This window comes from Amblyraja radiata, chromosome 14 (assembly GCF_010909765.2).
Source record: "Amblyraja radiata isolate CabotCenter1 chromosome 14, sAmbRad1.1.pri, whole genome shotgun sequence".
NCBI classification, from domain to species: Eukaryota; Metazoa; Chordata; class Chondrichthyes; order Rajiformes; family Rajidae; genus Amblyraja; species Amblyraja radiata.
Window position 1 is genome coordinate 36,935,594 of NC_045969.1, and position 13,739 is coordinate 36,949,332.

General features: G+C 42.7%; 1 protein-coding gene across 5 annotated transcripts in view; it reads right to left on the reverse strand.

Moving 5' to 3' along the window:
• Positions 1–13,739, reverse strand: part of zbtb20 (zinc finger and BTB domain containing 20) — a 247,642-nt gene that overhangs the window by 124,692 nt on the left and 109,211 nt on the right. The gene's annotated exons all lie outside the window — the stretch shown is intronic.

A 13,739-nucleotide genomic window follows, 5' to 3' on the forward strand; every position in this document is an offset into this window, starting at 1 on the left:
TAAAATGTTTAAAAAATATCATTACTGTACCTGCCTCAACTACTTCCACTGGACACCCGATCTATCCACCACAAAATTGCCTCTTGGGGTCATTCCCCTCTCACTTAAACCTATACTCTCTAATTCTTGATTCCCCCATCTTGGGGAAATGAATGTATTCACCCCATCGATTATTCCCTACATGATTATATACATCTCTATAAGATCATCCTTCAGCCTCCTGCACTTCAAGAAATTAAGCCTGCCCAACCTCTCCCAATAGCTCAGGCCCTCCAGTCCTGGCAACACCTCGCAAAGCTTCTCTGCACACTTTACAACTTAATGGCATCTTTCTTGTAAGTAGTATGAGCAAAATTGCAATGCACCTCTCTTTTCCAGATTTTCCTCCCCTAGTCTATGAAGTTGAAAAGGATCCCAACCCGAAATGACATCTGCCCATTTCCTCCTGCCTGATCCACCAAATGTTTCCAGCAGTTTGATTTTTGCACAATACCCACTAACATCTTGCACAATACTCACTACCATCATGTACAACTGTAACATGATGTCCTAACTTTTAAATTCAATTCCTTGACTAACAGTTTGCGAAAAGCCTTCATTACCTTTTTTACCTGTGACGCCATTCTCAGGGAATTATGTATAGGGTGATTTCACGAAAGATCACTGGATCATAGATCCTCACCCACGTGACCGCAAAATTTAACTGGGGTACAAACGTCACTTCCAATACATGTTATTGATGCTGAAAACGCAAACTTTCAAACCTGTTAAAAACCGCGAAAACGGCCCGTTTTTGAGCTGTAAATAACTGTGCCAGTCGGGGTGACCACGAGGCACAGTTATCTTACTTTAGAGTCCTGAAGATAAAGAAAAACGAAGGTAAAGATAAGAGAGCGCTGAAGGGAAAATAACAGCAGAGGTTGTTGGCCGTGCAGATATAAAGATCGAAAATATCGGGAATTATCGCGTTTGCTCACTGCATTTCATCAAAACTAAGGCATTATTGATGTTTTGATGAAATGCAGTGAGCAAACGCGATAATTCCCGAAATTTTCGATCTTTATATCTGCACGGCCAACAACTTCCGCTGTTATTTTCCCTTCAGCGCTCTCTTATCTTTACCTTCATTTTTCTTTATCTTCTGGACTCTAAAGTAAGATAACGGTGCCTCACGGTCACCCCGACTGGCACAGTTATTTACAGCTCAAAAACGGGCCGTTTTCGCGGTTTTTAACAGGTTTGAAAGTTCGCGTTTTCAGCATCAATAACATGTACTGGAAGTGACGTTTGTACCCCAGTTGGATTTTGCGGTCACGTGGGTGAGGATCTAGGATCCAGTGACCTTTCGTGAAATCACCCTATAAGTACTCTAAGATCACTCTGTCAGGGCTCTACCATTCAGGTCTTGCCCTGGTTTGACTTCTCAAAATGCAGCAGCTCACACTTCTCTGAATTAAACTCCAATTGGCATTCCACAGTCCATTTGCCCAGCAGATTAAGATCCTGCTGCAATTCTTGATAATCATTGTCTGCAATACCACCTATTTTAGTATAATCTTGCCTTGTACTTACACGATACCACCTATTTTAGTGTAATTGTGAATCGTATCTTCTCCATGGATTGTCAACATGTCGTGGTGGAGAAGCTTGTGTGGTCCTGAGATCTTGAGAGCGATTCCGCCTGGAGCTATGCTCCTGGTAGGGCCACTCATGGTGGTAAGGTCGAGGGGGAGGACTCTGACAAAGAGCAACCCAATCAAGACCTCAATGGTGGAACAGGCCGAGGATGATGGCTGACCTTAGTGGAGCATCACAATGGCTGGGAAGTGGGATGATGGCTGCAGCAGAAAAAGGTCTCCGGTCGTCTTGGACTCCATGCCACTGGATCCTGACCCAGATCTGTTAAGGACCGTGTGATGGCAGTCTGTGCACCAGTCTCCCCACGTTAAACAAAGTCAAGCACTGGCATCCTCCAACCCTGGAAACACCCATGGTCAGCCATGACCGAAGGGGGCCTAAGAAGGCCTTGTACATTCTCATCCAAATTACTGATACAGATGACAAACAGTATCCTGGAGGCCTACCTCTAGTTATAGGCCTCCAGTCCAAAAAACAATCTTCCACCACTACCGTTTCCTACCATTAAGCTAATTCTGTATATAGCTTGGATCTCTACTGGGATACCGTGCAATTTAGTATTATTAACAATATTTTGAAAATGCTTAAATAAACCATTTTAATCAATGGGAAATTTAGTTTTTATTTGATTTAATACATATCAATATACTTAGCATTATATAGATCTGCTAAAATATGCTTAATTTATGTAGCCCATTAAAACTTCTATTAGTCTGTAATTAGGTCAATTTTCCAGTTGGTAAAAACCCACAATTTCTTCACTGTTCTTTCATAAACCTCGAGGCAAATGCAGTTACTTTAGTGCTGACTTAATTTATACTGTCTTCATGCAATATGTTAAGAGAAGCAATGCGATGTAGCATGTTGTTCTAATACAGATATTATCCCCATACAATTTTTATAGGTTTACATAGACCACAGGCTTTCACTAAAAGACAGGAAAAAACAGGAACAGAGCATAAATTATCAGTGGTCATCTCTAAAGTTACTGCTTTTAACCCAAGAGGAAAGAAACCATGAAACCATGTTCTCGAACAGACAGAATCATATGACCTAAATCAATTACCTGGAATCAGGTGTGAACAGATGTAACAATGATAAAGCAAATTCTAGAGGCTCTGGAGGAAAATAACATTATATTAATACCACCTATAAGACTACTTTTGTGTGTAGTTGGTCCCTTATATTCCTTCGTAAATGCAAATGAAGAAAATAATCTTCAGATCAGTCTGAAGGGTCACGACCCAAAACGTCACCCATTCCTTCTCTCCAGAGATGCTGCCTGCCCCGCTGAGTTACTGCAGTATTTTGTGTCTACCTTTTATTTAAACCAGCATCTGCAGTTCTTTCGTATGCAAGAAAATAATTCTTATGGTCATAGGTATTTTTGGGTCACTCTCTGTCTGTAAGGTAGGCATTTAACTTGTTCATAAATCATACAAGTGTTGTACTTCCGGTGGCACTGGTGCCAGCAGCCTCCACCTACAGCCCGGTATCTTTTTGTTTTTTTGTTTATTTAGTTATGTAAAAGTGTGTTTTTTTTGTGTTTTTATGTGGGGGAAGAGGGTACGGTGCGGGGATACCGTCCTTCAGCCGCTTCCTGGTGAAGACGCGACTATTATTCGAGTCGCGTCCTCGCCCCCCCCAGCGGCCTACCTACTGGATTGGCGCGGCCTTTCCTGCCGGGATCGACCAGAGCTCCAGCAGCAGCGGGACAGCGCTGTAACATCGCGGGGCTGGCGATGCCTTACCGGGGATCGCCGTCTGGAGCCTGGAGTGCTGGACCTGCTGCACCGACATCCTGGAGCTGCGGTTTGCGGAGCTCCCAACGCGGGCGGCGCTGATCAACAACGCGGGATCCTGCGACTCCGCCCGGCTCGGCCGCTGCGGACTCGGGAGCTGCAGACTCGGGAGCTGCGGACTCGGGAGCTGCGGACTCGGGAGCTGCGGACTCGGGAGCTGCGGACTCGGGAGCTGCGGACTCGGGAGCTGCGGACTCGGGAGCTGCGGACTCTGGCTGTGGGAGGCGGCTGATCAGGAGGTCCGGGCCGCTGATGTTCACCGTCGGGGTTCGGCGTCGGCGTTCCACCAGCCCGGCGTGAGGGCCTGAACATCGGGCCACCCGGGGCGGTGACTGCGGGTGCTAGGAAGGCCTCGACCACGAGTGAACTTTTGGGAAGAACGGAGGGGAGGCTGGCTGGACTATGGTGCCTTCCTCACCTTGGTGCCACTGTGTTATGTTGTGTTGTGGACTTTCAGTGTTTGTGCTTTTTTTTAAATTCTATTTTATTTTTAATATGTCTTATTATTTATTATTATTTATTTATTTTTATTTTTATGATACTGCCTGTAAGGGAAATTCATTTTGTTGTCTCTAACTGAGACAATGACAATAAATTTGAATGCAATACAATACAATACAAGCAGAATTAGGCCAATCGGCCCATCGAGTCTACTCCGCTAGTCAATCATGACTGATCTATCTTTCCCTCTCAACACAATTCTCCAGCAAATGTTGATGCCATTACTGATCAAGATCTTGTTAATCTCTGCTTTGAAAATACCAAATCACTGCCTCCAGTCATCTGTAGCAATGAACTAGACCGATTCACCACCCCGACTAAAGAACTTCCTCTTCATCTCCTTTCTAAAGGTGTCCTTTTATTCTGATTATGTCCATGGATTTGCTTTGAAATTCCTATGATTTGTTTTCACTTTTTCTCAACCCTTGTGTGACCATTGTTTTCTTCACATTAATATACCAGCAGTCTGAAATGGCTCATACAATGCCATCCATAATGTTTGGGACAAAGTCCCATCGTTTATTTATTTGCCTATGTACTCCACAATTTGAGATTTGTAATAGAAAAAAAATCACATGTGGTGATTTATCGAAGGTAGGCACAAAATGCTGGAGTAACTCAGCAGGACAGGCAGCATCTCTGGAGAGAAGGAATGGGTGCACATTGTCAGATTTTAATAAAAGCCATTTTTATACATTTTGGTTTCACCATGTAGAAATTGTAGCAGTGTTTATACAGTCCCCCCCATTTCAAGGCACCATAATGTTTGGGACACAGCAACATCATGTAAATGAAAATAGTTATGGTTTGCATTTTTGTTGCATATCCTTTTCATGCAATGACTGATTGAAGTCTGCGATTCATGGACATCACCAGTTGCTGGGTATCTTCTCTGGTGATGCTCTGCCAGGCCTGTATTTCAGCCTTCTTTAGTTTATGTTTGTTTTGGGGGCTAGTCCCCTTCAGTTTTCTCTTCAGCATATAAAAGGCATGCTCAATTGGGTTCAGGTTGGGTGATTGACTTGGCCACTCAAGAATTGACCATATTTAACTTTGAAAAACTCCTTTGTTGCTTTAGCAGTATGTTTGGGATCATTGTCTTGCTGTAGAATGAACCGCTGGCCAATGAGTTTTGTGGCATTTGTTTGAACTTGAGCAGATAGGATGTGTCTATACACTTCAGAATTCATTATGCTACTACCATCAGCAGTTGTATCATCAATGAAGATAAGTGAGCCAGTACCTTCAGCAGCCATACACGCCCAGGCCATAACACCCCCACCACTGTGTTTCACAGATGAGGTGGTATGCTTTGGATCTTGGGCATTTCCTTTTCTCCTCCATACTTTGCTCTTGCCATCAGTCTGATATGTTAATCTTCGTCTCATCTGTCCACAGACCTTTTTTCCAGAACTGTGGTTGCTCTTTTAAGTACTTCTTGGTAAACTGTACCTGACCATCCTAATTTTGCGGCTAACCAGTGATATGGATCTTGCCGTGTAGCCTCTGTATTTCTGTTCATGAAGTCTTCTGTGGACAGTGGTCATTGACAAATCCACACCCGAGTCCTGAAGAGTGTTTCTGATCTGTCGGACAGGTGTTTGGGGTTTTTTCTTTATTATAGAGAGAATTCTTCTATCATCAGCTATAAAGGTCTTCCTTGGCCTGCCAGTCCCTTTACGATTAGTAAGCTCACCGGTGCTCTCTTTCTTCTTAATGATGTTCCAAACAGTTGATTTTGGCAAGCCTAAGATTTGGCTGATGTCTCTAACAGTTTTATTCTTGTTTCTCATTCTCATAATGGCTTATTTGACTTCCATTGGTACAACTTTGGTCCTCATGTTGATAAACAGCAATATGTTTCCAAAGGTGATGGAAAGACTAGGTGCTGAGAGCTCTATTATACCTGCATTAAGGAGGCAATTAAACACACCTGAGCAATTACAAAGCCATGTGTCCCAAACGTTATGGTGCCCTGAAATGGGGGGATATGTAAATATGTAAATAGTCCCCCCATTTACAGCTGTAATTTCTACATGGTGAAACCAAAATGTATAAAAATAGCCTTTATTAAAATCTGACAGTGTGCACTTTGACCACATGGAATTTTTTCTATTACAAATCTCAAATTGTGGAGTACAGCGGCAAATAAATAAATTGTGGGTCTTTGTCCCAAACACTATCGACTGTATATGAAAATTCACTTAAAAATGATTCCACACTAAATCAGTTTTAAAATTGGTAGAATAGTAATAGCAATTAAGCAATCTGAAGAATTCCAGAAGATGAAAAACCAACAAGTGCACCCAGTGTTATCGCCTATCGTTAACACTGGACAGGGATCTCCTGAAGCTTACAGCAGGTTAGCCAAAAGTGCAAAGAAACAATTCAATTCCACAGATAGGAAAGGTAACAGATGAGGGTTTCAGCAGATGAATTCAGATAAGATTCCATAAACCCCTAGAATGCCTATTAAAATAAAATTGAATTTGATAGAATTTATGTATTCTAATTTACCCAATCTTCTCCTCATAAATGAAAATGCAATTGCTTTGAAGGATAATTAAAATATGAACTGCTGTGCAATGGCTACATGAGGGTGGGCAAAGCTACAGATAATGCTGGATAATGTTTATCATATATTTACAGAAATGATACCAAGAGGCACTACACCACCCTCTCTTATGAATTCGCATTCTCACTGGAATAGCACCAGTAGCACATTTTCACATATTTTATATATACTTTTTAACTAATATTTTGATGTTCATAACAGAAATGTATAATCCAAGGTACACAAAATTGCTGGGGAAACTCAGCGGGTGCAGCAGAATCTATGGAGCGAAGGAAATAGGCGACGTTTCGGGCCGAAACCCTTCTTCAGACTCAGGTTAATCCAAGGTTAAGGACACTTACCACTAACATGCAATTTGAGTTGCAAATTGATTATTGATTACTTGAATTGAAAACAACAACATGGAAACAGGCCCTTCTTCCACCTAGTCCATGCTGACCATCGATCAGCCGTTCACGCTAGTTCTATGTTATCTCACTTTCACATCCACTCCCTACACACTCAGGGCAATTTACAGAGGATAGTTAGCCTACAAACCTGCACACCTTTGGGATGTGGGAGGAAACCGGGACACCCAGAGGAAACCCATGTGGTCATAAAGAGAAGGTGCAAACTCTACACAGACAGCACCAAAGGTCAAGATTGAACTAGGTCTTTGGCACCGTGAGGCAGCAGCTCTACCATCTGTGTCACCCCTAATTCATTGGACTATGTTTTTTTCAAAACTTGCACTTATTTTGTCAGAAATTATATTTCCATCTGAAACTGGGATACTGAGGAGATTTAAATTTCTTGCAACTAGTAAAGAGTAATAGTAAAGACTATTAGAGCTCTGTTGCTGTATTTTCTCCTTGCTTCAAACTCCAAAGATTGAAACGGAAGACGATGTTTGTCACTTTGTTTCAGAAGGAACTGCAGATGCTGGAAAATCGAAGGTACACAAAAATGCTGGAGAAACTCAGCGGGTGCAGCAGCATCTATGGAGCGAAGGAAATAGGCAACATTTCGGGCCGAAACCCATCTTCAGACTGATATGTTTCTTCAGACTATGTTTGTCACTTGCTTTACTGCTGATTAAACCATTTCAGCAGTTATGGTATTGCGTACAATGCACCTTCTCATACTTCAAATTCCTTTATATTTTCAGATAGAGTGTCTGTCATTAACTTTTCAAATAAAATGAATAGCTTAATTGAACTGATTTCCCAATGGAGAAATGCCAAAGAAAAATGCATGTGAATTGACACTTGGAAATTTGTTCTTCAGGGAGAATCCAAAACATTTTGTACATCTTATTAGGTAAATCTACTACTCAGTAAAAAGGCAATGGAATATATATGGCTCTACAAAAACGTGCAGTTTTGGGGCACAGGGGTTTTTCCCCCCTTAATTTTTGAAGCCGAGCATTTATCCCGCTCTGATTTGTGCATCACTCCAAACATGGCAACCCAGCAGTTACAAGATACAAGATAGATTTATTCATCACATGTGCCAGATGACACAGTGAAATGAAATTCCCATACAGCCATACAATAAAAAAAGGGACACAACACACTATAGGGTTTGACATAAAACATCCCCACAGCAGAATCAAAGTTTCCCACTGTGGGAAGGCACCAAAGTCAGTCTCTTCCTCCATTGTTCCCCGTGGTCAGGGCCTCCCCAAGCCCTCCGCAGTTGCCACTACGGGCGGCCCGATGTTCAGGACCGCTCGCCGGGGTGTTGTAAGTCCGACGTCGGGGCTGCGGGACGTCCTCAGCGGCGTGGACACCAGAATCGGCCCCCTCCTAACGGAGTCGGCGGCTTCCAAAGTCCGCAGGCTGCGCCGGGTGGAGACTGCTGCTGGATACCCTCTACAAGGCGCCCCAGGACTCCACGATGATGGTCAGCGCCGCCCGCGTTGGAAGCTCTCCGCACCAGAGCTCCACGATGTTGGAGCAGCGGCCCAACGCTCCGGAGCTCCAAACGGCGACCCAGGTAGGCATCGCCCGCTCCGCGGTGACTCCAGCGCTGCGCCGACGCTGTAGCAGCCCTGGTCCGGTACTCAGTCCCCGGCAGGAAAGGCCGCTCCGATCCAGCTGGTAGGCCGCGAGGTGGGGGGGCGAGGACGCGACTCGGAGAAATAGTCGCGTCCCCGCCAGGAAGAGACTAGGAAACGGTTTCCCCCTAACCCTGTCCCCCTCCCCACATAGAAAAGTAAAAGTTTCCCCCAACACAAAACTTTAGACTAGCTAAAATTTTAAAAAGATAGAAATAACAGACAGGCTGTAGGTAGAGGCTGCTGCCAGTGCAGCGCCCCTAGTTAGAGACTCACAAGTGAAATATGTTAATGGCCTTCACCCTCATAAGTGTAGACATTTTTATTTTCATCCACAAACACTTATCCTTCCAGATGAAAAAGTGTAGTTAATGTTTAATTATCTAAACAAACTTACACACAAAAAAGGAAACTCGTGTTAGGTGAATACAGAAATTGATCCATATCATATCAAATCATATCTTATCAAATCATGCCAAATAATTAATACTCATAAAAGATAATAATTGTGATCTAAAATACATTGAAGCTATAAAAAGTGTTTAACCATTGTGTGTACTTGCAAAATATGGGAATCATGAAATATTTATTCCAATGTAAAATTTCACAAAGTTTTAGCAAAAATGTTAGCAAAATTCAATACAATGGAGAGCTAAAATACCACAGTATTATGCAGGCTGCATTTTGTCTTCCACTAATTCAATTTAACTCTTCATCAACCAAAATCAATTGTTGAATTTGCACTGAAACCCATGCATGACCAATAGTCTGGGGTGCAGTTCTTGGACGAGGTCTGACAAAGCTTAATATACTTATTTTTATAATTATTCTCCTTTGTGTTTCATTTGAAGTACAGGGTGTCAGCCCATTACCCATGTTCTTTCCTGCTCTAATTTACTTTGGTTCTCTTATACCATAAATACTTTGATCAGTTAGTGTACAAAATCTTTGTGTACAAAATCATGAGATGAATAGATTGGGCAGGCGTATAGATTCCCCTACTCTGGGCAAGAGAATCAAGAACCAAAGCACATAGGTTTAAAATTAGGGGAGAAAGTTTTAATAGGAACCTGAAGGGTAACCTGTATGGAACGAGCTGCCAGATGAGATACTATCATAACATTCAAGAAAGATTTAGACAGATACATGGATAGGATAGATTTAGAGGTATATGGACCAAGCACTGGCAGGTGGGACTAGTGTAGATGGAACATGTTGGCCGGTGTGGGTAAGTTGGGCAAATAGGCCTGTTTCCATGCTGTAAAACTCTTTGACTTCCTCTTCTGGCATGATAGGCACTCCTTTTGTTCCAGACAAAGTACTCATTTAGCAAATCACTCATTTCTTTCTGGTTGATTATAATAACACCTTTACCCTAATAATGCAGAATCCCCAATCCTATTACTCTAGATCTGAAATAAATGCGTTCCATTAGGTTCCAAACAAAAAGATGTTAGCAATCCGAAACAAAAGAAAAACAATAAATACTGCAAACACACAGCAGATCAGGCAGTATCCGTAGAAAGAGAAATAGCGTTAACGTTTCAAGTCAAAAACCCTTCAGTGACATGCTGAGTATGTCCGAAATTTTCTGTTTTTGCATTAAGCCACTTATCGATACTCACTCCACACCCACATTCACAGTTGGCCAGAACAACAAATTGAAAATTATTCATAACTTTAAAGACATTCACTATAAACCTCTGTGTAGGGAAGAACTATATGCTGGTTTAAATCAAATGTGGACGCAAAATGCTGGAGTAACTCAGCGGGACAGGCAGCATCTCTGGAGACAGGGCGGAAATCCCGGGGGGGGAGGAAACGATCCTCCCCCCCCCCCATGTTTTGTAATCCGTATTTTAAAACTCGGTAAAAAAGCTATTAAAAATCTCTGCTTTCTGCGAGACAGTGGGGTTAGGACTGATGATCGAGGGCGCCGACTGGACAAGAGAGATGTCTGTCAGCAGGCAGTGGAGGGGGGGACCATGATGATTCAGCGCGATGATTGGAGGGAGGTGTCAGTCAGAGGCTGAAGTAGGGGGGTGGGACTGAGGAAAGAGCGCGGTCATTGGAGGAGCAAGACGTCTGTGGAGCAAAGATGATAAGGGCGGAGTTTGAATCTGTCCGTTTGCCGGCCGCGGGATCTTCCACCGTCCCGCGGTCAAATTGCTGCGTTGAGGCGATCGAGGCTCCCGATGTTGAAGCCCCCGCGAACGGGCCAATTGAAGTTCCACGGTTCGGGGCCGACGAAGCTGCTGTTACTGGAGTTCGGAGTCGGTCACCAACCAGGTCAGCTCCCGATGTTACCATGGCCGAAGCCTCGCGTGTGTGCGCATGTGCTTGCGGCCTCCAAGAAATTGTGTCCCACCCCCATGTTTTCAGTATGGCAGGCAGTGACTAGTGGGGTACCGCAAGACTCGGTGCTGGTACCGCAGCTATTTACAATATACATCAATGATTTGGATGAAGGGATTCAAAGTAACATTAGCAAATTTGCAGATGACACAAAGCTGGGTGGCAGTGTGAACTGTGAGATGGATGCTATGAGAATGCAGGGTGACTTAGACAGGTTGGGGGAGTGGGCAGATGCATGGCAGATGAAGTTTAATGCGGATAAATGTGAGGTTATCCACTTTGGTAGCAAAACTAGGAAGGCAGATTACTATCTAAAGGGCGTCAAGTTGGGACAAGGGGAAGTACAACGGGATCTGGGGGTCCTTGTACATCAGTCTATGAAAGTAAGCATGCAGGTACAGCAGGCAGTGAAGAAAGCGAATGGCATGTTGGCCTTTATAACAAGAGGAATTGAATATAGGAGCAAAGAGGTCCTTCTGCAGTTGTACAGAGCCCTAGTGAGACCACACCTGGAGTATTGTGTGCAGTTTTGGTCCCCTAATTTGAGGAAGGACATTCTTGCTATTGAGGGAGTGCAGCGTAGGTTTACAAGGTTAATTCCCGGGATGGCGGGACTGTCATATGCTGAGAGAATGGAGCAGCTGGGATTGTACACTCTGAAGTTTAGAAGGATGAGTGGGCATCTCATTGAAACATATAGGATTGTTAAGGGCTTGGACACGCTAGAGGCAGGAAACATGTTCTTCCCGATGTTGGGGGAGACCAGAACCAGGGGCAAAAGATTAAGAATAAGAAGTAAGCCATTTAGAATAGAGAGGAGGAAACACTTTTTCTCAGAGAGTTGTGAGTGTGTGAAATTTTCTGCCTCAGAGGGCGGTGGAGGCAGGTTCTCTGGATGCTTTCAAGAGAGAGCTAGATAGGGCTCTTAAAAATAGCAGAGTCAGGGGATATGGGGAGAAGGCAGGAACGGGGTACTGATTGGGGATGATCAGCCATGATCACATTGAATGGCGGTGCTGGCTCGAAGGGCCGGATGGCCTACTCCTGCACCTATTGTCTATTGTTTTGAGAGCGATTTCCATGCCTGTCTTGAGAGAAGGAATGGGTGACGTTGCGGGTTAAGACCCTTCTTCAGACTCTATAAACCTCTTGTATCCTAGCCATGCATCATTCTACAAACTTAAGTTTCAGGTCTTCAATCGCTGATTCACTGTGGATCAATCATACAATTCATATCACTGTTCTGCATAATAATTATGTATGCCCTTTTTCAAGTTAGTTATTTTTCCCTAACCCTTAAATAAAAACGAAAACATACTTGGATCACTGAGCCTTCCCCCCTCCCCGCCTTTCCTTAACCGCAAACGATGTTTGATGTACGCCATGTACGTTTGATGAAGCCAATTTTATCCTGTTAACACATGCTGATTTGCAATGCAACCTCATGGAGATAAAAAGCAGCAACCTAGAATGATTTTCAATACTTTTACCAGGGGTATTTAGACCAATTACTCTTCTTCATTACATTAAATTACTTAACTCATCCAATCAGGAACATTTACTGTCAGAATGACTTCACAACTGTATGTTAAACAGCTGCCTCCAAAAATCATTTGAAAGATCAAAGAAGTGTCAAGATGTTGTGAAATTATAGGCAGATTTAGCTGGTGATTCGTGTTAATTAGGAACCAGTTTAAGGCTGTCCAGATGAATTTCTTGCCTTAAACTGGTTCCTAATAAACACGAATCACCAGCTAAATCTGCCTATAATTTCACAACATCATGTATAGAAATCAGAAAAAAATTCCAATGTCGGAAATGAGAAAGCCACACGACTATTGTGGATCAGATCAGTTTTGGAGGTTGGATACATTGCTGGACAGGTCAGCCAGCTAAACTGACCGTATTACACTTAATCTTGGAGCACTAGATTTATCAAGTAACGCGCAGCTAAGGAATGCAACACTTTGCTATTGCAGGCTGACCGGCAGAGATACATTACAGTATTCAATACTGGTGTCTCCCATTGAAAACCACGTGCCATGTTCTCTTTTTTTTGCTGATGGCCAATAAAGATACTAGGCTAGATTTGCACTCTGTAGCAGAGAATGCCACTTTTTTACTATCCTCAAGAATATGATTCCCACAGTGATCAAATGTTGTCTGTGAGGGAAAACCTCTTGGCTGATGCCTGTTGCCTTCAGGCATCAGCTCAAAGATATCTCTAGTGGCTTACAGAAGAGATCCCATCAAATTGGCTAGATAGTCAATCATATTAGAAAATTCTCACAAACAGGAAACATATTGTAATTAGCTTCACAAACACTACACAGGAAGTTGGAGTACATGCTTTTGGGAAAGCTCATTTTAAAAATGAGATTTTTTTTCATATTCATGTCAGGAAAATACAATGCACATAATTTAAATAATTCTTTAGGCCAAAACAAAGTTTTAAGCCAGTTAAAATGTCAAAAATAGCAATTGTTTCTCCTTTTTTTCCCTTTTCTTTCTAGGGTCTATTTCCTTTCTTTACTTCCTTCTCTAACTTCTTCCCTAAGGGGCTTTCTTTTCCCAACACTTTCCTGCACCTTCACGACTCTTGCTCACTTTTCTTACTTCTTTTATTTCTACCTTTTTTAAAGCTCGAAAAACGAAGTGGTACAACAAATGTAATAAGATATATGTGATGTGTATTACTGTAATTTACTGTACTTCTAATAAAAATAAAAACAAATTAAAAAAGTCATAAATCAGTAATTTTTGCAGAATATGACAATTCTGTTGTTACAACTAAAACCCAGACCATTGAATACCAACATAGAACAATCGA